Source organism: Lipophrys pholis (assembly GCF_963383615.2).
Source record: "Lipophrys pholis genome assembly, chromosome: 22".
Lineage (NCBI taxonomy): Eukaryota > Metazoa > Chordata > Actinopteri > Blenniiformes > Blenniidae > Lipophrys > Lipophrys pholis.
Window position 1 is genome coordinate 6,840,913 of NC_137644.1, and position 27,086 is coordinate 6,867,998.

The window sequence follows — 27,086 nt, forward strand, 5'->3', positions numbered from 1 at the left end:
TGGCTGTCGTCAAAGCTTGCCTGTCTGGTGGGAAGGAAGCAAGCAGCTTCGGGGGAAAACTCCGACAACGGCTCTCCATCCAGCTTTCAAACTGCACCGAGAGCCCGACGAGGAGGATGACGAAAGCTCTCGCTCCTCCGGAGTAATATCTCCATACAGGATATTGGCTCCGTGCCCCTGCCGCGACACAAAGGAGGAGCCATTGTTCCCTAAACGTGGGTCCACTCCCCGGCTTCCTATGAGAGAGATGCTGCGATCTAAACGCGAATATGAGGCGACACTCAATATTGCATGTTTGCGCTTATCACAAGACTGCCCTTCTTATTGCATGCGAGTATCACATCACTCTCCACCGCTGGCCTTAATAATATCTAATGTGTTGTCTGCAGAGGATAAATGGACAGCTGGATGTTCAGTTGTTCTTTTCAGCTCCAGATAAATGAATCTGAGGCTTTGTTTCATGGTGCAAACCAAATCAGAAACATAGCTAAACATTTTTTGCAAAATTTATAAACAGGTGGCATAGCCACAGATATATTGGTTTACAGTATATCACTACATAGTAAGTATATTATTAGTTTCTATATTTAGCACTTCAAAAGCAGTGCTGGTGCTGTGTGCCTGTTGATATGGGCATTTTTACTGTGTGAGAGTATCAGTACCTGTGAAATTCAATTCAATTGTATTTACATGTAGCGTCAAATACAGCAGTCATCTCAAGTCACATAAGAAAACAATTCCACATGAGTGAGCAGAGGAGACGGTGGGAAGGAAAAGCTTCATTTTAACTGGAAAAAACCTGCTGAACCAGACTCAGGTAGAGAATATTTACCCAAACTAAAACAATCCGACCATTCAACTGATTCCAGATATTACAAATAAATAAATAAACAAATACATTTGTGTCATATCTCCCTACTTTTTAATATTGAAGTTACTATGAAGTAGATTTCAAGAGATACATTTTTGAAGCCGATCGAATCTGCTGGCTTCATCTTGCCACCCCCACGAGGGGACAGAAAGAACAGTGTTTTGTTCACTTGCCAGGTGAAATAAACTGAAAACCTTGGCAGCTACATTCATTTCAAAAGGACTCCAAGTTTTTGAATTTAAGGAATCGAGAATATTGTTTGTCCAGTGGCGGTTCGATGTATCTTTGTACTGTTGGTGTGTCATCATCAGATTTCTCGGCCTCAAACTGTCAGCCGTGGTCAGCAGCTCACTGAATGTGACAGCCGCATAAACAATCGTCAAACATACATGTTTCCTTTCCAGGCTCATACATTCCACTCATTGCATTACCCACTGCTGACATTTAACATGTGCACAGCAAGAGAAAGACATTCTCTTTGTATGCAACCACAACCTGAGGTGTGTGACTCCTCTGCTCGTCTGCAGACCGAAGCCATCAACAAAAAGCAATGAAACCGCCATGATAATGATGTCTGAGCTCACCTCCAGCGCGGCTCCCAGGATGAATGTTTGCCGTGGATATTAAGTGTGTGAAGGCCGGCTGGCAGAACATGGCTCCTTTGAATAGGAGGGTGTTCCGAATGGGAGATGGGCTTTAGGTTGAGATGCTGCAATCGCTGTGAAAACTTTGAAATACGGTAAATAGACAGATGATGGTGATGTTTTCTCTCTGCGATCAGCGTAAAGAAAAGATAAAAAAACAGATGGATGAGCCCATGATGGGAGATTAGCTTCAGCTCCAAAGCGTTGCAGTTAGGAGGAGTTTGTAAAAACACCCAGAATGCAACAGCTGCAGAAGTTTTTTGGGGGACATTTCACTGTATTCTGCATCAGAAGATTTCATTAGAATTAGCTTCATGTTGAGATTGTAGTCATTTTCAGGAGTCATTGTTTTTGTGACAATCTAGACTTTTTCGTCACATATACTCTGCTCCGCAACAAAGAAAAACTTCACTGTTTATATTTAACGTTATTTTGGCCCCCTCAACTAAAATGTGTTCGACACCCCTGTTGTTATGGTTTTGGCAAATCACAGATAGAAGAGGGGTCCATAACCTGTCTTAGAGGCGTCCCTGTCTTAGAGTTATGTCAGTAACTAAAATAGTAAACTAAGTCTGTTTATCCTGATTATGTGACTTCATTGTTGATAAAGAATAGAATCAGCAGGCTCTTTGACCCTGTTCACACGACAAGGCAGAACTCATTGTTTTTGTGTTGTCATTTCAGAAAGGTTTTGCATTTACATTACATATTGAAAACGATGTCTGTATACACGGAAATGGCAGAAATGCTGAAAACAATGTAGTTTTCCTGGAGGGCCACTAGTCGGTGCTGTACACACCCATGCAGACAAAGAACAACACGCTATAAACATCATCAATGGGAGTACACAGACAATTGTATGGACAAATGACCAAGATGGATTATTATTACGGTGACTCTCAACTTTAACACTACCAAGTGCCAGGAGAATCTGGACTGGGAGTCATGACACGACGGCGGAAACATTGTTCTGATGGTCTCTACTGAGCATGTGCAGAAGAATTATTTACAACGGCTGTGGTGCGCATGACCAGTAGCAACGTTTCCCCGTCTACAGAAAGACGCAGTCGGAGCATTTAGAAGAGTTCCATTGTGTTGTGAAAACGGAGCCTGAAAGTAGAATCTGTCGGGCTTGAAGAAATCCTAGAAAAGCTTGGATATTTTAGAGTTCTATATCCTTTTACAAGCTCTCAATGTTTTAGTTTATTCATCTTAGTTAATGTTGAAAAGTTAAAAAACAAAATTTCCACTTTCCTGGTTGACTGCATGGCATTTTCCTTCATGGCATCTGTGCGTTCTGACATGTTACTGTGTTAACATTTACCTGCAGGACCCTCACTCAGCATCACTCAGTGTAAAGGCTTTATTCCCGACCCCGCCGCTCTAAGAATAGACTTGTCCTTTGGTCCTCCTCACTTAGGTTATTGGGTGCTAATGGCTGCCAATGGGTCCTGGTGTCCCCGGGTGTTTGAAGTCTATTTTAGGACAACGTATCCCACCGGGCCCACATGACTGTTACACATTCATGAAACACCTTTTCCAAACCCTTCTGCTGTCTCCTGGTGAATATCAGCTACTAATTCCTGGCTGTTTGTATCTTTTCATCAAGGCATTACTTTTTGGAAGATAACCGGCCGTGTCTGCTTTCAATTGCTTTCAATTGCTTTCGATTGCTTTCAAGCTTCTCCTTCACTTTTTTGTCCATATGTGTGTTTCTACCTTAAATAGAAGAATTGATGAATTTAGATAATGTTTGGAAAGTTTGCCCTCCTGATTGATATGTGTAATTCAGAATAAGATAAAAGTTGAAATAAAAAACAATGTTAAAATAAAATATGACATTACTGTGAAAGTACATTATGTCCATCCATCCATCCATCCATCCATCCATCCATCCATCCATCCATCCATCCATCTTTAATACAGCATAGGCCCGTTAATTAAACATTTTCAAGAGACTTTTGGAAAACTACTCCCAAGTTGGAGCTTTAGGAAAACACTCTCTCCACCATCTTGGAAACTTTTCTAAAAACACTGCTACTGTCCATATGCACCACAGCTGTAGTAAATTCTTCCGCACATGCTCAGTAGATGGACGATCAGAACAATGTTTTCTCCGTCGTGTCATGACTCCCAGTCCAGATTCTCCTGGGACTTGGTACTTTAAATAGTTGATAGTCACCGTAATAACAAGCCAACCTGGTCGTCTGTCCTCTAGAATGTCTGTGTACTCACATTATTAATGTTCAGTACGTGTTGTTCTCTGCTGCATGTGTGTAGTTTCATTACCAAAGATAACAGACAGCACCCACTAGTGGCCTGGCATGCTAACTACATTGTTTTCAGAGCAACTTTTCTAGAATTAAAATGCAAAAACGATGCATTTTCACTTGAGACGGGGCCGTGATTACAAGGACTGAGTTGACCACCGGCCTAAGCAAGTGGGAGAGAAACACATGTAAGGTCTGCCCACAGATCAAACTTCTCCTTGTGTCTGACACACAGCGTTGGCTTTGCATTGGCGTTTGTGTCTGGGTTAAACACAGGCAGCTGTTGCGCAAACTAGCTTCTGCCGTCTAATTTCATCGCAGCCTTAAACTGCCAAAGCTCCAGTGAAGAGTGGGCAGCGTGCTTAGCCTCTCGTTTGTCAGACCCTCGGGGAGAGGTGTAGTGCGTTGCCATTTCTTTCTCCTGATTCATATTGCTTGTTTGTCCTTTGAACCTGTTAAATGGTCCTGGCATATGTTGTTTGTGCACTTCGTAGTGTGCCATCTGCTTCCTGCAAATGAGACCACTGACGTCTGCTTCCAATTATTGTGAGATGTATGACATTTTGAATTAGAAGTTTAGGTTGGTGTTGAAAAAAATATAAGTGGTTGAAACTTCAGGTTTAATTATTTGCCGAAAGGGGAAAAAAAAGAGGAATATGACAGATAACTAGCATGAATGTTTAACTTTAGTTTTACTGTGTAAATGACAGAGGGAATTCAGCCCTCGTTCACTTAGATTTACCATTGATGCCTTTTAAAATGTCCATTAATGTTTGATGTGAGATAGACATTCAATGCATGCAGGATGGAGTTGACAAGATGTAGTTTAAATACAGGAGACCACTTCCTATAATCCCAAATGAAATAATCTCCCTATGTATTTAATTTCACTGTATGTTTTAATTACTTCCTATAACATCTTCCACCTCCAGGCACACAGATTTTATTTAATATCGTGGCTACTGCTGGACATCTTAGTTGAAAATGACCCATTAATTGACGTGTCTTCTCATTTGATAATCTCATTTCATGACAAAACACGACAGAAAATACAGTTGAAGTGACATTTATATTAATACTTTTAAATAATATTAAGATTCATTTATATTGAGTTACATTCAGGTGCTGTTATTGCATTTCATATGAAGCTTTTTGATTAAGTTGATCTGATTATTTGTGCTTTTCATTTTTCTTATTTGGTTTTACTATTAATTAAAAAAAAATCTCATCTGTCAAAATAACAGTGTGGTTTGTTTCTATTTTCCAGTGGACTCACAACTGGAGAAGAAAGACCAGGAAAAGCTCAACCAACCAGCAGATATCGTAAGTGTCTCATATCCATCATATGACCTGTGCATGTAATGGATAGCATACCATGGACCATTTTCCCACATGAAACACAACCTAAACTTCCAATTTTACGCCAATTGTGTAATTCTTAAATACACCCGAGTCATAGTTCCAGAAAGCGACCCATCTCACCCGTCAGTTCTTCTCGGATGCATTACGCACAGTATCAATCAGATCAGTAAATCCGGCGGGGGAGTCAGGAGTTTTGATGGCCTCTGGTCTCATTTCACATGCAGACGTTGTCCTGTTGCTTCCTTTAATGAGATCTGGAGGCGTGCAATCTAATATTCACCACTGAGGCTCCAACATGGCCCCCGAGCCTGTTGCATGAGAAAGCCATGTGTTAATTCATTGGAGTGAAGTCAGCTGCGATCAGAGAGCCTGGAGTGGCCCTTCATTCAGGGGGGGAGGAGAGGCGCTGGCTTTCCATATACATGACGACGACCTCATTTGTCTTTATTCTGTAGTTTAGACTTTTAATTTAACACTGAAGCAGGAAAACATATTTCTGCATAACAAACATGAGTTCCATGGCCAAAGTTTCTTTACTTTCTCAGTGTTTGTTTCCTGCTCTGGACCTCGAGGGGAACAGCTCCGGGGTACTTCAGGTAAAAGGGTCAGATTGTGATTTACCAACATCTTTGGGGACTGCACTGGGTCACGGGGTCAGACATGTCTGTCTGGGTAAGCGTGCGGCTCCGCTGAGCTCGAAGCATTAACCTCAGTGTTTGCAGAGAATTCCCTCTTCAGTCACTGTGACCTGCAGAGGAAGATGGTTGTCTGTACTTAGGATTATCGTATTTTTTTAGTTTCTTTTCTGCTCGCTGGCATCCCGCAGGGGCTGCTGATGGGGACGCTGTGGCTTTAGAAACAGAATAATCTGAATTTGAAGGTATTTAATTAGAGTGAAGGATATTCCCGGTCATGATAGCTTTTGGAGCGTCTCGAAAAGATCTGATCTGCTGTTGGTTCTTCGCTTTTCTAAGAACTCGTCAAGTTCAGCTTGTTGCTTAGTGAAGCTCAGTGGTGTAGTGATCCCCGGAGAAGTTCGTATGCTCTCAGTTTTTGCCTTCTTTTAAAGCAGCATAGAAACTCAATTTCCTAGAAACAGTTTCAGTTTCAGCTTTCGTCAAAAATCTAGTGTAATTCGGAAAAAAACTAAATTTCTACTATATTAAAAACTCTTTTGGTGAACTAAAGCAATCCTGGTGTAACTCTACAATTTAACAGAAGCCATCACTGCAGATAGTATGAAGACCAAGCTGCATATAAACCCTCTTTATTTCAAACACTTGTTTCCTGGTAAGAGACATAAATTTGCACCTTTTCCTGATCATTGCTGTGATTTGATGTAGCGGAGCGCCCACTCCTCAGTCGTTGATGATGATGATGATGATGGCCCCGGCGTCTGTCCGAGCTGTCACCAGTGATTGATGGACTGTGCACTTCCCATCTCCACTGCAAAGTGTTGACTGCTGTTTTTTTTTTTTTTTTTTTTTTTTTACCTCATACTTCGTCTCATATCCCAACACATTTCAGCCTTCTCCCATTAGTAAGCTTATTAATCATCCGTCATGTTATATGATTGGGTTAAAATCCAAATCACTGCACATTATTTCCAGAGTGAAGTAAAATAATTCTCCCTCTCTTCCCTCTCCCTGTAAAACGACCCTACAACTTTACCAAATGAGACCCACCAGTGATTCAGCTTAGCATCTTTAGCATGCACATATCTACCAGTAGGAAGGGGTTAATGGGTTTGCACAACTCTATGATGCATAAAGCCATGTGAACTGATGTTTCCTGGTGTTATGGCACACAGATGCTAAGGGAAGGACCAGGAGTGGGTGGTAACCAGGTTCCATTAAACAGAACGGAAAAGGACATTTGATTTCACTGTCAATTAGATGTTGTAAAAAAGTAGAAGCGATTAAAATAGAATTACTTCCTTCACAAACTGAAAACAGCTGGTGAGAGATGTGGTTCACGCTTTTAAAGAAGGTTAGTGTAGTGTCCTGCCCCGATAGGCCGGTTCTGTGTACAGCCAAGGCTTTAAGGCAGTTTGGTTAAATAGTAGCACTGATATCAGTACCGGGTCTGATACTGCACAAGGTAATCCCCGATACAGCCGGCAAGTTTTACATGACGTCATCCGTCAGCAGCAGGAGAGGACAAGCGACTTCTGCGGTTTGAAGATTAATTAACATTAATGAAAATGACATAATTAAGACGGACCGCAAACCATGTTCTGCCAGAATATCCATGAAGAGAATGATGGTTTGTACAACACCAGCGACTTGATCAGCAGAGACATGTGAACTCTGCTGGTCCAAATGTCTCTGCTGATCAAGTTGCTGGTGTTGTACAACCCATCTTTTTGTTGCTCACTAGTTTAACTGCTCTGAGCCGTGCTACATGCTACATGCTAAAGAGTATTGGGGCTCACACACCAGCGATGCTACATGCTAAACATGATAGAATAGAATAGATATACTTTGTTAATCGTTTCAAGTGAAATTCTTGTGACATAGCTCCACACAGAAAAGAACACAGAATAATAGTTAAAAAATCAGTACGGCAGAGTAAATTAATGAAGTGATAATAAATGTTAATATATACAGTGCTAAGCTAAGTGACTGCTGTTACATAAGAATCATTATTGACAGAAAAAAACAACAAACACTATCTAAAAGGAGTTATAGAGTCTTAAAGTGTATAAAGTCTGACTGGTGCACACATTAACAATGACCTCGACCTACAGTTTACAGTACCGTGTCTACGGTACGCACTGCGATATGCGTACCGTAGACAGTCGTATACCGGCGACTTCAAGACTGGTGAATATTTGTAAATGTGAATATTTGTCACATCGGGCGTTAGAGAGGGAGTCTGCTAGTTACTTAGGGGCAGTTTAAAGAGGCTTAAACTCTACGGACTCCATGGTCGACTATTTTTTTCCTACATATACGATCACTTACGGTAAGAGCTATTTGCTTCTTGTTCGTTTTTACTTTATGTGGTTCACAATAAAAACAGAAAGCTATTCATCTGTATGTGAGGAAAATAAAAACAAGCCATTAATTGCTTCAGAGTGATTCAGTGTTCTTTTACATGTAGTAAACATCATTATGAGATTTTTAAAAAGAAATGCAATTTTCCATTTAGTTTACAAGCTTTTTGCCTGCTAATTTGTGAGAGTTTCAATGGATTTGACCCATCCGGCTCTGTCACCTCGTGGCATTTCCAGCGTGCAGATAGCGGAGGAGAGTCTTCTGAATTATTTTGAAATTCACATTAACTTAAAAGGACGTGCGAGTGGCTGTCGGAGCACTCACCTGTCCTCATCAAACTGCTAAAAGTGGCCATGTTTGGGAAAATGGCAGAAACATGTTAGAAAAGCGAGAGTGCTGTGCAGCGTTGTGCTGTTTACTCCTCAATGCTTTTTTCTTTTTTTTTTTGGTCACTGCTGCTCTTTAGATATGCTGATTGGGCACAGAGAGTGGTCGGCTCAGTCTCAGCTCATGGGCATTGACATGTTTCTTTCAACCTGTAATCTCGTACTTGGGAAGGTTAGAGGAGGCTGCAGACTGAAGAAGTTAAAAGAAAGAATAAAGCAGAACTACAACTGAAGCAAAGGCATTTTATTGTGTGTGGATTACAGATCTCTAATTTATCGTTGTTGTTATGTAAGATGAACCTTTGGCCCAATTTACATGTTTCTAGTCAAAATGCCTAGTTTTAGTTTCAGAAAATCTTTACAAGGCAACATTTTGATAATGATGTCAGTTTACATTGAAATGGTAGAAACACTGAAAACAATGTGATTTTCATGTTGGACCACTAGTGGGTGCTGTTGGATTGTTATTACGGTGAATTTCATCTATAAAACTACCAAGTCCTTGGAGAATATTGGCTGGGAGTCATGATACTGGAGGAAACTTTGTTCTTATTGTCCAGCTACTGAGCATGTGCAGAACAACTATTTACTACGGCCGTGGTGTGCGTGCGCAGTAACAGCATTTCAGAAAAGTTAAGTTTTCTCCATTTACACAGAGACGGCTTTGGAGCATTTTCAAAAAGTTGTGTTTTCAGTGGCCCCGAGGACCGTTGTCGTGTAAACAGACACCAAAATGCTTGAAAGTTTCCTGTTTCGTGTGAATTGGGCCTTTTATAGGAAAACCAAATGTGATTAATTGTCAATAATTCACTAAATCTATTAGATTAGATGATATTTGACCTTTATTGCTATTGTGCATTGTCCAAACACAAATCTCAAAGCACAAAGACATTAAGAACATGAACTTCGTATTGCTGCAGTAATGAGCAGCTTTGGTGTGAATGATCCAAATGTTTTAGTTAGTGCGAGTTAAACATTTCAGCTGTATCACCTTGGATTTTAAAGATGGTAATAAATAAAAAAACATAGTTTTTGGTATAAATTATGAAAACAATTTCAATGCAAGAAAAAAATACAGTGCAAGAAGATGATGGAAATCAGAATATAATGGAGATGCAGCTAAAGTGAGGTTGTCTGATGTCTCACCATCACAGACTAATATTTCCCAGACCTCCATCAGTCACTTTCTCATTCACTATGTGAGCTCGGCACAAAATGAAATCTCACTCCGTGGCTGTCAGGGTTAGCATTCAGCCGTGTTTCCTTTTCAGAAGCGACAGACGGCAGCGCTTGTTCCCTGCTTTAATCTCGCCGCGCCGCGATTTCATTTCCTGCTTCGCTCATCGAATCAAACCCGAAACCTGCCGTTCGATAACGTCCGGGTGACACCGAGCAGCCACAGTTTCATGTCCCCTTCACACTCTCGGGGAATCTCCCACATGACACACACCACCGCGGTACTTTAATTGACGTTATCTGTGGAGAAATACACAATGACAAATACAAGTCGGAAGTAGTTTGTCAAACCTCCGCTGAATTACATTTTAGCACCAGAAACAATGGCTTCAATTCAAACGTCTGAGAAAAGAGTTTTAAACACACCAGAGAGTTTAAACTCATTCTCGAGCATATTTGAACCAATACTAATCAAGCTATCATACTTTTTTATGCCTGTGCCTGGCGTGTGGATACTTTGGGTACTTTTATTGCCTGTTCTTGCTCTCTGAAGTCAGAAATTAACCTTCTCTAATTTTTTAGAGAAAAAAGCCTCAGTACATCAAAAATTTAACGTTTTGCAACGTGATTAAAACTTCACGATTAGAGACATTACTTGTACTTCAATTATCCAGGCTGGTTTAGTTTATGTGTGCCAAGTTTGATCTGTGTTTTCCTGCAATTTATTGGCGTGCATTATTAAAAATTATGCACTTTCACTTGAAACCGTCGCCTGAAACGTCATCATACTTAAATTTTTCCTCCTTGTGCTTAACTCATTCAAGCTGTCACTTTATGTATTTTCCTATACGTGATATAAACAGTGGGCCTGAACAAGACCAGTATGAATAGACATGAAAAAAATTTATTTTGTAGATTCTAATAAGGTCAAGGTGATTTTATTCACACCCGTGCGTAGATGTTTTTTTTGCAGCTTTGTGATGCATTTGGCACGTCATTACAATAAACACACAATGAACCAGATGACACACAATGAACCAAATGAGCAAATACTTGGTCAAGTGAAACGGAGTAATAGTCAGATTTTCTGTTTGCTCACCTGTATGTGTGGTGTAATTGTTCCCAATGTAAAAGTAACAACAATTAAAGCTGCAAGCAGCCTTTGAGCGGGTCCTCGCGGGGACTCCGACCGAGACTGTCAGTCATCATATGTGTACCGCTCAAATAACACATCAAATAGTTAATATTGTTATATGTTATTAATCATATTACAAAATGTGGATTGTTATGATCGTGCTTCACTGTCCGGTGTTTCGGTTTCACTGGTGCCCCTGTTAACTGGTGACTTCTGCCACCAGCCACTGATGTTAAAATAAGACAATCAAACGGTACAATACTTTAAACTTTAATGGGAATGCGGTTAAATGACGTTCGCCTGGACAGCTACTGATTTTGGTTGGGTTTTTAACATCTGCTGTGAAAAGTGAATGCTCAAGGAAGCCCGTCACCAGTTAACAGGGAAACCAGTTCATCCAAAACACTGCAGCTTGGAGACCTCCCAATAATCATAGCGGGTCGCTCCGTGGAGCTTCCTTTGAATCCTCTGGTTGGCAACTGGACAAAAAATGCCTGCACATTGTCGCTGCTCCACGGGGTTTCTTTCTGTGCGTCTATGTCTGTTTGTGAGCGTTTTTGTTGTGATCGGTTTACAAAATGACGCTTCTGATGTCTGACTCATGTGTTGTGACGCGCCGGCCAATCAGCGGCCTTCCGTCTGCCAACCTAACATTTTCTACTCACCTTTGCTCGCTTGGAAACTCGGCTGCGCAGGTACCACGAAAGTACCTGGTAGCGGGGACTAGCACGTAGTTTGAAAGCGTCAATAGCGAGTAGAGTCAAGTGGAGTAAAGCTGAGTAGGAATTAGTGGAAAAGCACCATAAGTCACCGACACTCAAACAGAGTGAAACTAAAAAAAAGAGAAAACACAAAATCTCTGTTACACAGATACAATTGTGGACTTCCTATTGAGTTTTCGGTATGTGTCTAAGAGACTTTTTTGTGCGGCTTGGGCTGTTACATATATGTGCCGACTTTCGTAGCTCTCTGCAAAACGGGATCCGGGGGCTGCATTTTTTTAATTTTCCAGGCGGCACCGTTGAGCCATTTTTCCAATCACTTGTGTGATTCTTCCAAATTATCCCATTTTTCTCTGGGGCTGATGACTGTGCAAAGTGTTGCAACAAGTTATGTATGTTTAGGCCCTCAAACTGCGTTTTCCCATAATGAAGAAAGTATAAGAGTTAATAATAATAATAATAATCTTTACCATTTCAATAGGGTCCTTCTGCACTAGTTAGGGACCCTAACTATATAAACTTGGAGAATTTTAATGCATTTATTTCCATCTCGTCAATGGTAAAGTTCTATCGTTAATACACAATTCACGTACACACAAACATCTAATAGTGAATCATAGAAATGTCTTCCATCATGATGTAATGTTTAACGCTTTCAAATTAGATTTGCATCTGAAACTATATCATCACCCTGTAAATCCACTAAAAGCCTGCTCTGGCGTCTCCTCCTATATGCATCTTTTTACTCTGCAGTTCCTCTTATATATATAGTAGTATACAAAGGGTCTGTGTTTGAAATAGGTCATAAACAGAACATATATCACCTGCAGCTGTTTGGTCTTTATGTTCTTTAGTGGCTCGGATGTTCGCTTCAGGCTGCAGCATAATGTGTAGTAACTGTCAGATGGGGTGGCTATGGTCAGTGCAGCTCCGTGATCCTTACACGGTGAAGAAAAGAGAAAAGAGCCCCTCTCACACACACACACACACACACACACTCACACACACACACACACACACACACACACACACACACACCCTTCAGGATAAGCTTTAGAGAAGACAACACATCAGGGAAGATGGTCTGGTTTTTTCAAAATGGCCACAGGGAAGCCATTTCCCCACGGTGCGCCGGTCCCCTCGTCTTCTGGCTGCCGAGCCGTCCTTTGTGAGCCAGAGCGTCTGAGACACATTGCGGTCACCACGGGCTGGAGGAGATATGACAAACACAAAGGAGCGACCCTGTTTGCTGGGCTCCCCCGAGAGAGCGACGTGCGGCTCATTGATACTGAACGAGCCTCGCTGTCAAAGACAGTTCCAGTGTTGCTCTGCAGAGCTGTCAACTTCATTAGTTGATTCTTCAAATGGATTTACATTAAGCTTTAGTCACAGAAAACTGCACTGTGCGCCATTGAAACTTGACTCTTTTCAAGTCAGCTAATAATGAAATTCCAGAAGAAACAATGAGTTTGTTTTGTTGAGTTTTTATGTAAACGAACATTGTTTTCAAAAAGTTGTAAAGTAGGATTCGGCTACAGGAATTCATATTACAGTGTGTTTGGATGTTTGTCGCTCTCGGAGGTCTGCTCGTTGTTCTCCAGTGTTTTGTTTCGTTGTAATAGGCAGATCTTGATAACCTGGAGCAGGCAGGTGACCCCATGTGATGTCTCGTGGCTCCCAAAACAGCACCAGCATCACTGAATGAATTCATCCATCCATTATTGAATCTTTTCTATCCATATATATATATATATATATATATATATATATATATATATATATATATATATATATATATATATATATATATATATACACTCAAGCCAATGATCAAGCACAACCAAGACACTACATGGACAACTCCACACACACTCACACAGGAGCTCGACAGAGCTAAACGTCTCCCAATCCAAATGTTGGTGGTTCAATCCCTCCGGTCACTGTGTCAAATTGTCCTTGATGAAAACAGAGTCGAGGACCTTACATAGAAACTGCTACCAGTGATGTCTGAGTGTGTGTGTGTGTGTGTGTGAATGGGTAAATGTGACTAAACATTGACACTTAAAGACTGCTGAAATAGTTATAATATGTAAGTGAAACCCATTGGCAACACATCATGTTTCTTGACTCACAGTCATTCAGTGTAGTATTAACAACTATATCACAGTGGCACCCTCACACATGAACCAGGGTCATGTGATCGAATATAATCAATTAGTCATTTAGTGCAAATCTGTTGTTGGCATGTGGATATATATATATGTATAAATTTCATTATACAAATGGATGATATTGCTGTTTTAAAGCATAGCTTCACTCTAAAAGGAGCATCAGTCGTCAGAATGAGAGTAAAATAGAATTTCCCACAGTCAGAAAGTCCTTTTGTTGCACAGATTCATAGCTTCTGGATGAGTCAATTATCTGTTCATGTTTGCAAAGAGAGCATCAGTGTGGAAGGACGCCACCTGCTCCAAAGTGCTTCAAAGACAAAGACACTTGTTTATGCGCATTGGATTCATCTCGTGACTGTCAAATAACTCACACAGGCCAAAGCTGATTGAAGAACTAAAAAGGGCTTACTAAATTATATTAAGACATTAATGTTGCATGATTCATATTCTATGCAGGAGAAATTACTCCAAACGTTCCTGTGATCAACAACCTCATTATCTGTTAAGCGCTGGTGATTTTGGATTCCATTACGATATCTACCAAAAAACTTATGCAAGAGGTTTTTTTGTTTGTTTCTAAGCTCATTGGAGAGTCAGGCAGTCAGCCAAAGAACCAGTGATTATGTTTTGTACAGATAAGATAAGATAAGATAAGATAAGATAAGATAAGATAAGATAAGATAAGATATCCCTTTATTTATCTCACATGTGGAGAAATTTGCAGATTCAGACTTTTGGATTGGTTGTTATTTTCTAATAACTATTGTCTCAAACATTCCCAAGACCTGCACATTTGGTTATTATGTGTAGTTTGATGTATATCTAGATTTGGATGAAGTTTCTCTCTGTTCTTAAACAGAATGTTTGTTTAGCCTTCCCTCATTCGTTTGTTCTGTAAGAGAAAACAACAACAGTTGAAAGTATGTTGAAAGCTCACCAATACTCCCAAGTTAGGTTTTTTTCTGTTGTATGTCACATTAATAGGAACTTGTCATCACTGTCGGAGAAATTTGTGCGAGTATGTCCATATTTCCTTGTGAAAATAGATTTGATGTTGCTTTTCGCTGCTTGTGTGCTCTGGTTAAACTGTTGGATTTGGAGTCATGTGTATAGTTGCTTATTATTTTGCCGCATTCAGTGATGTATAGACGATGCAAAATGGCAAATGATTAAACAATGTGCAAATAGACGGTTTATTTTGACCCCCAAACACATCCTGTACCCAAAGCATTGAACAAATCCAGCCATACATCATCCCTCCATTCATCATCCCTCCATCCATCATCCCTCCATCTGAGGCTGAAGACTGAGGAACTGTTTTTTCATGGCGTATTTCCTCAAATAAGTGTTTGTATAAATTAGCAGTAAGGACCAATAAAATAAGTAATAATATAGAGAAAACAGCCCAAAACAGAGGGAAGGTTAACAGTCCATCACAGGGTAATGTACACTGGAGTCATTGGCTTATAACACATCTGGAATATCTTAAGGAAACAGACTCAGTGAGAACACGCAAAGTCAACACAGACTGAAACCATAGTCATTCATCATTTGCACGATAATTAAGTACTTGAAAATGCAAACTGTCACATCAGTTTGGCTTCAAACTACCATCCGGAATCAGAAGATCACTGCAAATTACATAAAAGTTCCAAAATATTAACAGAATAGACTTGCTGGTAGGTCTTTTGATAAAAAAAAAGAACAGAAAACAGACAAAAAAAATGTAACAAATGTTCATACAAAGGCAGATTTTTGTCCCAGGCTACAATCTCACAGTACATAATGTTCTCAAAAACCCATTCAGAATCCTCATCTTCATCGTGTTACTGTGTGTCCTTTAATCCCGAACTGCCAAAATAATATCCAGCAAGCAAGCAACTTGTGCACAAGCAGCTTGAACAAATTACAACATTTCAATCACGCAAACTCCTGTCCAAAGACTCAGAGTGAGAAGATGGCCAACGCTTTCAACCTAACACCCCTGAACACATCTTCCAGTGCGATGTTACGACTTAACGGCAGAACACCAGGGAGCAGTCTGGTACCGGCCCACTCTGCTGACCGCTGGCATTAAGAGGCAACCAAAGGTGGCAGAAAAGATTGTCGGCATCACATTAACCAGATCAAAGCTGCTGCATTTGAATCTGTTCCTCGACGATGTGGAAGATCTTCTCCAGCTGCTCTCAGATCGGTCTCTGGTTGACTCATCGGAGCCCGAGGCGAACTCCAAACCGAGCCAGTGTCTGTACTGAGCAGCACCGTGTGGAGTTTCCACCGCAGGGAGGCCCAAACATCCACGTTTGGTTGAATCGGAAGCAGGTTTGAGGGGGCGAGTGTAGGCGTGAGGTAAAGTTTAATCCCTCTTTCCAACCCCTCCTCGGGGATTGTGGCTGTTTTTTCTTCATTGAGGGGGATTATCTTTCTTCTTGGTAAATATTCAAAGAGTAGCAGAAGGCCACTCTGACTGCCTGAAGAGCAAACTGAACCTGCACGTTTAAAGTGGACGATGCTCTTTAATGCTATTGAGTCTCCACACTCTTTTCTGAGAAATACTTGAGACGTTAAAACAGACCACTGAGCTGGAATTGGAGCACATAGAGGTCTGAAAGTAGCAAATTCCTCAGAATTGAAGTGAAATGCCTCCATTCTGCATTCATGAGGAGTTTGTTTAGACTTCTATTCCTTGAAGCAGCAAACAGCTGAGATGTGCCTGTTCCAGCTGCGCGATGCGCCAGTAAATCTGAAAAGGAAACACAAACTCGTTTCCCCTTTTTCAATTGAAAACAGAAAACTTTTGTTACGTTTTGGGTCTTTATCTGGGAGCCACCGACAATGCAACTTTTTGAAAAAGCAGTTCCCAAAAGCAGTTCCGAGTCCGTCTCAGTGGAAATGGAGAAAAATGCCACTTTTTCAGAACCCTGCTACTGTGCTTGTGCACCCATGGTCGCTGTAAATGTTTATGTGTGTGTGTGTGTGTGTGTGTGTGTGTGGTTTTATTACAAAACAAACAAACAGCCGTAACCAGTGGTCCAAAATTAAAACATCGTTCTCAGCTTCTCCGCTGTTTCCATGGAAACCGGCATTGTTTTCAAAGCGTTCCTGAAACGAAAAAGGGAAAAATGATGCGTTTCACCAGGAACCAGAATCGGGGAAAGAAACACAAACATATTGTAAATTTGAAAAGCAGGTCGGAGATAAAAGTTCAGAAACAATAAAACAAGAGTGCGGCCAAATTCAAGCAGGGTTGGATTAAAGCACAAGGATGACGAAGACAGACGTTTTAGGCAGAGGAAAGAAGGAAAGCTGTTGGATTCTAAGAACGGACTTCAGTAAAACTCCAAAGAGCTCTGGTCCAGGTAAACGAGCTCTAAAACGGAGGAGTCCTCACGATGAAAAACCCCTTGACAGTCCAGATGGACTTTTCCTGCTTCTTCTTTAGGTTTTCGTGCCACATAAAGTTTGAGTGCAGCAGGTATTTCTGTCCCCGGGCTGCTTGGAATTGGCCTGTTAATGGATTGATGGCGCCTCCTCTCGCTGTGGCCTCAGCCCGCCGCTCTGCCTCAGCCTCACGCAACTGTGCTGAATTGTGTATTTAGCAAACTTAATCTGGGGGGGAAATATTTAAACAGACCACGGGGGTGAACTCAATCAGTCTGATGATGCCTGCTCAGCTCCTCACTTTACATTTCACTCTCCCATGGATTAGTAAGACTGGAGGAAATCATCGTGTGGAACAGGTCAGCCTTAGAGTTTGTCTTTTTTTTTATCCTCGCTGCAGCTTAATTGCCGACTTTAAACAGAGGCCACATGCGAAATAGTTTCACCTTGAGTGAACAATTAGTACCAAATATTGCTGCAATCTCAACAAGAAACCAATTTTAATGATGCAAACTGGAGTGAAATTTCTCCTATAGCTGTTGCATTCTGGGTGTTTTTTACAAACCTGACAGCATGGCTTTGAGGCTGGTTTTGTAGCATCACTGCAGCTCATCGATATCTCAGCTCTGGTCTCAGTACTGTGTCCACTACGCTTAAGAAATGTGTTATATAATCAATATTTTCTTTAAAATTTTACAATCTATCTGGTGGTTTGGCCGGATTGGTTGGAGCCTCTTACTGGCTGATTTGGTCCACAGGCCTCACGTTTGACACCCCTGATCGAAATGTTCGTTTATGTTTAAAAAAGGTCTGCAATTGAGTAATTACTTTAAATGGAAATACATTTTTTTCCCTGTTTCATCATATTTTCTTTTACAGCAACATCAGTTCAGATTCAAACCATTGAGTCATTCATTTGATTTATTATTTACATTTATTTTTTTAAAGTTGCTACTTTTTTGCAGATTTTCTCTGTTATTAACTGAATTATTAATTCATATACAAAGTCTTCAAGTTGGCTGTGTTCCAAAAGCGCAGTAGCAGCGTTTTGAGAAATTAGCATTTTCAGTTACAGACACCCAAAATGCTACCAAGGTTTTGTGTTTTCACTTGGGCCTAAGACTTGCTTCTCTTAAATTTCTCAATTTCCTATTTGTAGTTTGTCTGAGCATAACAAGCAGAACACTTCACTCCTCTTACATCATCATATTGTTGTACATTTGGTCAAAAGTCAAATCTTATTCACCTTTTTAGTTGTTTTTTCCAGAATGTAATCGCAAAACTCTGCCCGATAATAATTGGTGATGTCATGTTTGGAATGATGCTTCTCAGGATTTAAATCAACATTTCTCATTTATGTTACTCATATGTAACATAAATGAGACAGTCGGTGTGAGCTGCACATTTCTTTTTTCGTCTTTCTCAAATTTGAGCTTTTTTTAATTCTTTCTTATTGCGTGAAGGAGCAGATCACAAGTGAATCCTGATTCCTGCTCAGTGGATGAGATTATTATAACAAATACTGGAAGTATATTTCCACATTATTTATCAGAAACCGGCTGTTGATGTTTTTTCTTCTTTACATTGAACGACGTGGCCTCAGATGTGACGATGAGTCCCACAGAAAGAAACCGGGGTTTCTCCACCTTGCCCACGGCAGCCGGAGCCAAAATGCCCAGATGCTTGTTTAATGCCGCTCTGGCTCGCGATCTCCTCCAAAATGAACACAGGAGTGTAATTCAGCGTGTCTGTTTGTTGTGTTGGAGCAGCGGTGAACCGTTTGCCTGCGTGGCTTCATCAGAGCCTCGACACCTCCGAGAGGAGACTTTATTCCTCTCTAACATGTTTGAGAGCTCAACCCCGCACACTGTGTGTGTGTGTGTGTGTGTGTGTGTGTGTGTGTGTGTGTGTGTGTGTGTGTGTGTGTGTGTGTGTGTGTGTGTGTTGTGTTTGTGTGATTGTTTAAATAACAGCAAGGTAAAGACACATCATACCATAACATTTCCTCTTGGGGCCTTACGGAGTACACAGTAAACCCAGGCTGGTCCGACCTGATGGATCATGTTTTCTTTGCCATTAAGGTCTCATGGCATCAGAATACATTTCATTACCAAGTTCTTCTTGGACACTTTGGTTCCTGCCATATATGTGGATGTGAATTTACTAATTGCTGCAGAGAATGCAAATGCTTTGAGACTGGTTTGAGGAACACAAAAAACTCCCCTCTAAAGCATTTCAAGGATCAATTGATCCTGAAGACTTTTTAAACACATGAGAGTAACCAATTAACATAAAGGAGTTCTGGCTTCTCATTCACTCAGTGTCGGCCGTTGTACGAACTGAAGCAGGAAGAGAACTTTGAAGCCAAACTTGGAAAAACTGTGTTTATATGAATAAATGAAGTTTAATGTGTCGTTTTAAAGTAATCTTTGTTTAAGAAATTTCTACACGAGCATCACTGATTTCACTTACAGTATATTTCAACGCTTCTGTGATTGTTTTTCACTCTTTATTGCTCGTTAAGAAGAAACTGGAAGAAGACACTCAAAGATCATACCTGTGGTTTATAATGTACACTTGTATACCTGGATCATATTATATTATTTGGTCTGGAGCATTAAGTCCCAGTAACATACACCTAATCGAATAAAGCGGCATTTAATTGTTCCGTTTAACAAATACCTCAGAAGCACTTGTATTTCCTCCTGGACCACAAATGAAACACTTTTGATTGTTTTACACTTTAGACATCATGAGAGAAGCCAGTTAATCTTTACTCTGTGGATCCATACATCTTCTTCTCAATGTAAGTTTTAAAAATAAATTACAGTCACATGAACTTTGGACTTTTCTCTTTCAACGTCACGGTTAAAAAAAAGTTAAACAAAAACCTCACTAACTTACTTTGGACTGAATAAACGGTCTGTTTAGTTAACGTGAAACTTCATCGTCACCGTCAAAGTCAGGTTTGCAGTCGGGTTGCTTGGTAACAAAAACGCCTCCTAAGACGGCTGTTATTTCTGAAAACTACGTCAGGTTTCTCACACCTCCCAGAATAAAACGCTGTGTGTTCACAAGCTGCTTCGCTAGACTAATAAGCTGGGGAACGTCAGCAGAAGGCATCCGATCATCATTTAGTATGACTTAAGAGGAATCAAATATCCTCGTCTGCATGTCAAGAGCGGGAGAGATAAGAATCATAAGATAGAGAAATGAATTTTGACTTAAAATAGAGGAAATCATATTAAAAATCTCGCTTTTGGCTGATTTGTGAACAAGTTTCTTAGATGGCATGTCTGAAATGTGCATTTCCAATATGTCTTCCTGCATGTGACATGTATATCTAGACGATATTTTTAAAACTGCTCATTAAAAGGACAAATTTAAGTAAAAACATATAGGCCAGAGGAGTTCAAACTGTGGCCGTTTTTATTGTATTTGCAGTCACTTTCAAGAAGACTTTAATATTGCAGAATAACTAAAAGGGCAAAAAGGGAAAATAGCTTAAAAAGAAAGTGGGGGGACGGGGGGGGGGGGGGTATAACTAAAAATACAAGAAATTGTTAAAAAAAACAACTAATAAATCAGCTAAAAGGAATACCAAAATCACTCCAATTTTTTATTTTTTTTTTAAAAAAGGGGAAAAACATGCAAAACTGCTGGTTTAAAACCTAAAATTGTCTAAAATATACTGGTGAGAGTGAAACCCCTAAAATCTGTGTCATGAAATGTTTGCCATCCTAAATTCTAATTGCAACTTTATCGCACCATAAGATTCAATTTTATATCAAAATGATATCTGAAACTTTATAAGCTTTTTTAGCGTCATTTTAAAGATCAAACGTGTTAAATCCGATTCGGTGGAAAGTCAGAAAAACGACTGTTTTGGTCACAAAGTTTTAGTGCTAAACCTTAATTATAATAGAGGCTTCATAGATCCACTTGTGTTGTATTTGAACAACGTCATCAATATTGATGACATTAACTAGAAAGGGATTATTATGTAAAGCAGAGTAATTGTCCCAAAGTCATTGATTGTGGTTAGGCTTAGTCACTGACCTTCATCTAATGGTTAGACAAGTTCTGTAAGTTACCGGCTGTTGCACACAAAGTGAACCTCTTAAGAAAAGTCTTGTCAAACTCCAAAGAGCTTTTATGATCCGGTCGGCCTCCACAGGAGCAAGTTTCCACCGCAGGGGTCAACTTGACATGGCAGCTTTCTCCTTCCAGCCGCCACACAGACTTCACCGAACTGATGAATGCGTTTACTGTTTTCTTTTGGAGTTTTTGTTTGATTCTCGGGAGCGATTTCAATGCTCGCCTCGGCCTTTCTGCACTCGCGGAAGGAGAAAGTGGCGCGTTGTCACTCAGGGGCACCGGCTCTCGGTACGAGCGGCGAGGCGGGGGGAGTAAATGAAAGCACAGTCGGGCCCTCAAAGGCAAAGGTGGAAGGGGCTGGATGTCGGCGACGCCTCTGCCCCCGGAGTCAAGCTTTCTGGAGGCTCAGACGAGCTTTGATCATCTGCTGGAGAGCCCGAGCCGGAGAGATGCATTAGAGCCACTGCTGCAGTGGCAATCTTCCCCCGATGCTAATGCACCCAGCCATGATTACATGAGTAGGCTTCCATCTGTGCAAAGCTAACATCTTTTCCAAATTGCCAGGCTGCAGAAGATGAAACGTGAACTTTGAGATGTTGAGGAGATGAAATACTGCGTGGCTTTTATGTGATTTTTTTTTTTTTTTTTTTTAATAGTATGGATATTGTTACTCAGACTGAAGGAGGTCACTCCAGCTGCTGGCCAGAGTTTTGAATACAAGCTGCGATGATTAAAAAAAAAAGAACTACCTTGGATAAAGAGAGAATTATGTGGTTGTGTCTTATTTTGAAGATTTTTACACCTGAATGGAAAATCGCTCTAAAACACAACAAACAAAACAAGTGGAAATGTCGCATTTTGGGGCGTCACACATGAAAACCGTGCTCGGAGTCAAAGATGGCGTAACTTTTTAAAAATGCTCCCCCCTTCCACGTGAATGCAGTTCCCGAGAGAGCCGACACACACTTACACACACCTGAGTGCACGGTGCGACTTACAGTCTGCAGAGACTAACTAGGGCAGGACGAAGAGCGTTGTCATGGAGACGGAGGAAACATTAATCAGCTCACAAGGTCATTCAGATTTTATGGAGGGTGAAGATCCGGCAGTTTATGGCACATTAAATACAACTGCACTCTATGGTACATGCTTTAAGACAGTAAACATGCCGTTCAGATACTTTACTGTGATGGAAACCATACTTTAAAAATGTTTCGTTGAAGATTAAGTGTGGACAGTTTGTAAATCTTTTGTTTGAGAATGTATTTATGTTGTGTTTTTCCCATTGGTGCTAATTACATCAACAAAGATTATTGTGATATTTATGGGTTCGTTTGTTAAAGTTACAGTTTCTTTTTTTCTCTTGGTGAAACAAAAACTCAGGATTGAAATCGTAAGTGCTGCTTATTTCACCTAAAACTTTCACCTCCATGCTTTCATGTCGACTTTCCTGGAATATGTAGTTTTCTGGTGCATTTCTAATCTGAAACACATTTGGAAAGTCAGACATTTTATTCATGCTGCGGTGGTGTTCTGTGTCATCACAGTCATTCAGGTTATTTCAAACAGGAATGTACGTGTAAATGGTTTCCATTGTCTCTGCATTGCTTGAAACCTTTTTTGTGTTTCCTGTCATGGATCGGTGGGGAGATCTTATTAGTGCGTGCCGTCAATTCTTCACGTTTCCCGTGAAGCCGCTGAATATCTTCAGTGAATTGCTGGATCCTCCACAGTAAAGCTCCCTCTCTGTTTCCCGTCCCTGTGATTTATCTGCCGTCTTTCCCGCACCGTCCATTTCGGACCCCCCACTCCCTGGCGGCGTGCGGCACCTCTGTCTCAGCTGAGCCGGCTGAAAGAGCAGCGCCTCCAGTAGATGGATCAACCATTGTGGGAAATGACAGGGTGAGATAGGAATCAGTCATCCTTAGTCAAGATGGAGCCCACTCTCAAATGGCGGTCTGCCAACCAAGTACACAGCTTTCTCTCTCTCTCTCTCTCTCTCTCTTTCTCTCTCTCTCTCTCTCTCTCTCTCTCTCTCTCTCTCTCTCTCTCTCTCTCTCTTTCTCTCTCACTCACTTGCTGTGGCAATTGCACAGCAGACCAGACACATGTCGACACCTATCACAATCATATGTGACCTAAACTGATCCATGAACTGTGTTTGTATTCAGTGAATAGAACAGCTGTAGTAAGGCGGTAAACACGGCTCGCTCAGGCATGTGCAGCAGCACGGAGCCCCGACGTGGGAATATTCACCAGTATGAGAAAGAAAGAAGTCGTCAGGAGGTCCTAAGAGTCGACGTAGAACAGCAGCCGCTCCTCCTCGCTAAACAATTGTCGTGTCTTCTTACCCGCTTTGGATTTTGTGTTTGAGATGCCTTCCACATGACAGGGTGTCCTACTTTGAGGCGGTTTCAATGGAAAAAGCATAATTTTTCCTTTCTAATTTAAAAAAAAGAATGTGTTTACATGCTGGAAATGATGTAGCTGGCATGCCAGGCCATGGGTTGGCGGTTGACGACCAAGTTGGATTGTTATTACGGTGACTGTCAAAATAAAACTACCATGGACTGGGAGTCATGACACGATGGAGGCAAACGTTGTTATTGTCCATCCACTGAGCATGTGCACATTAACTACTTACCACTACTGTGATGCACATGACCAGTAGTAGTATGGTTTTTAAAAAGTTGCGTTTCCCCCCATTTCCATGGAGACGGAGCCATTTTCAAAAAGTAGCATTTTCAGTGACTCCAAGCACCGTTGTTGTGTAAACAGAACACCAAAACATGGTAAAGGTTTCCGTTTTCACTTGTAAACGTGTAAATGGGGCCTGAAAGTCTTCACCTCCATAGTGTTGAGGAACATTTACAGATCTCTTTGGATTCATTGATCTTAATACATAGTTTATTCGCAAAGCTTTATAAAACAAGCAAATTTAAACTTGTGAAAATGTTCCTCTTAGTCCACAGCACACATACAATTTTATTCTTTTTAGGAGGAGTTACCTTTTCTTTTTACATTTTTAACACGACAATCATGGGGGACCAAAGTTTCCATCAACTATTATCACATTATTTGGCTCGTCCTCTAAAGACTCATGCGTCCTGAGAGCTGACTGACGCTAGTGATGAGAGGAAAGTTTATTTCTTCTTATTTAAAATCTGAGTCACAGCTTAGACCTGGTTAGTAGCTGGTGGAAACACTTTAAAACTTGAGAAGAAATTCATAATTCAGTTTTTTGGGATATAAAGATTACAACAGAAACTATTTGTATTTGAGATATGGAACCCAACATGATTTAAATTAGGCTTAATGCTGAAAGTTATCTAAGGACAGAATATCTGTGATAATAAAAAAAAGAGCAGAATGTGAGAAGAGGCAGTAATTTACAGGATCGTCTCTTATTTCAGTCTGAATTGAAAAAGATCCCTGGGAGCAAAGTTTGTGCTGGTAGCCGACAGTGAGTCACCCCCAAAGTACCTTGACAGAAGAAGTAAACAAGCCTGCCTCTGTTCATCAAGGTAATCTTGTTTGCTCAGAGGACAGAGTCGGTGCAGGACGGCACAGAGCCACGGGGATAAAAGGCCACGCTGGAGATACTGTGATCCCGGTTTTCATGTCTTTAAAGGTTGGATAGACCTTATAGCTCAGCATGTGTGTGAAGGGACCAAAGGTAAAGAACAATTTATATGTTCTGAATTTTTAATCAGATTTTTTCAGATTTGTTCATTATTTTCTTTATTATTACTGAAAATATATTGTGGTTTTTTTTTAGATATACATAGACACATGTCTTTTGAATGCAGATATTTTATACATGTAAACTGAATCAAATGCAACTAAATGTGTTGAACTAATTGAGTATTTTATGAGAAAACTACTTTATTTTGAGACTTTCTTGCAACACTACATTTACCTGTTGCTATTGATTAGCATTGAGTAGTACAAATTATTACAAATTTGCAGTTAGTGGGAGGAAGATGCTCTATAATCTGGATGTTACTAAGAGGAAGATGCTCTATAATCTCGACGTTAATGATTCTAATAAAACAGCAGTTTAATTAAATAGTAACTGTTAGAGACCCAGCTTTTGCTAATGCTAACGCTATCAGCGAGTTCTTCAGCAGAAGAGAAGGACGGCGTCTCTCCTGCTGCTCACATTTCAGGTTTTTCCGTGATTTGGTGTTTCCAAATATTACAACCACACTCCTACAAAAGAAACAGCAGGACCGTTTTCAGACCTAAGATAGTGTACGCACGTCAAATTTCTCCAGTTTGCTTTGTTTCTGTTTCTGGAAGAAAAGAACCAAAGAGCATCTTCTTAACTCCGACACTGTTCTGATTCACACTGTGCTTTGGGTGTGACATTTCAGCTTTAAATATCTACTCTGCTTGACCAGTGGGAGCAGATGGTGAGCCTGGTGGAGACCTGCGCACGTAGAGATCCGCCTTACGTAGATGAACGGCGCTTTTGGAGCGGGGTTGTTGTGAGGCATGCTGGGGAAAAGTTGCCAGCCGTTTCAGAGGCAGAGTAGGGACAGATGGAGGAGTCATTAAAGCACCAACAAACCAGCGTCACCTCAACTCATTCAGATCCTGAGACAAGAGACAGAACCTGAACGAGACAGGAGAGACTGAAAGGGAGGGAGAGACTAAATCAGAGTGAACGAGACACAAAAACGAGAAACTGAGTGAAGAAAACTGGATCATGGAGGAAATTCAAAACACAGCGACGTCTCCATTTAACCCCCCCCCCCCCCCCCCCTTTTCTTTTCTTTTTAAACTGATAATTACACCAAATAAGCAATCAAAAACACTAAAATAACAACTACTTATAAATAAAGGCACTTAATCTATAGATATTTAATTTCCTTTCACACACACGAATGTGTAAAAATAAGAATAAACAGCAAATAATTAGCTATAAATGGATCACATATTGTGAAAGACCATGAAACAAACAAAATGATGCGTTAAAGGGTTGATTTTAAAAACCTCCTCCTGTTAATGAGCGCAGATTTAGGACCCTGCGTCTTTGTTTCAGAAAAGTTCTGCGTTTACCCGTTTTGAGAACAACAACAATGTCCGTCAAGGACAGATTCGAAAATGTAGTTTTAACCGTTTCCATGGAGATGCAGTGTTTTCAATGAGTTGTGTTTTCAGTGCGTCCGAGCGCCGTTGTTGTGTAAACAAACACCCAAAACCCATCGACAGTTTTGTGTTTTCAGCAGCTCTGGTATGTTTTTATTTTATTGCAGACAGACGACTGATGTATTGACAATAGTGAAGCTCCCAGCTCACAGACGATGAAGTCTACTGACTCGTGGTGATAATATCTTTTCACGCTGGCACATGTAGAACGTGCATCGGGAATCGTTCTGAACACACATTTACCTGAAAAGTCACAGATGACATAAGAGACGGTTGCATCACAAGTTGCATGTATGTTATATTTCATATTCTATATTAGATGTTTGTTTAAAGTTTTTTTATTCAAACGCTTTCAAAAATTTGATTTGTTCATCCATTTAAAAATGTGGCTTAAAAACAGCAATCTCGCCTAAAGAACTTTTGTTTTTCTGGGTGGTCCTTTGCTGTCACAGACTTTCTGCTGTGTTTCCTGACTCTCCGCTGCTTGTCATTACCTGGCACAGTCCACCGGGACGTGTCCTCGCCCCGTGTCCTCCCGCGGGAGTCCTGAGTCCTCACGATGCAGCCGGCATGCCGCTGTGTGAGCACAGATGCGCCGTGTTCGGGAAAAAGTTTTTGTCTGCTCAGCGGGGAGCGTCTGTCGGAGGACTGCTGCTGTGCTCGCTCGGCTGCACTCCCTTCAGCTTCCTGCGCCCTGTTTTTACAACAACTATCCCC

General features: G+C 40.8%; 1 protein-coding gene across 1 annotated transcript in view; it reads left to right on the plus strand.

Moving 5' to 3' along the window:
* Positions 1-27,086, plus strand: part of syt1a (synaptotagmin Ia) — a gene marked incomplete at its 3' end in the record, with an annotated part of 197,113 nt that overhangs the window by 52,205 nt on the left and 117,822 nt on the right. The window contains exon 2 of the mRNA XM_080491799.1: positions 5,053-5,108. The remainder of the gene's footprint in view (positions 1-5,052; positions 5,109-27,086) is intronic.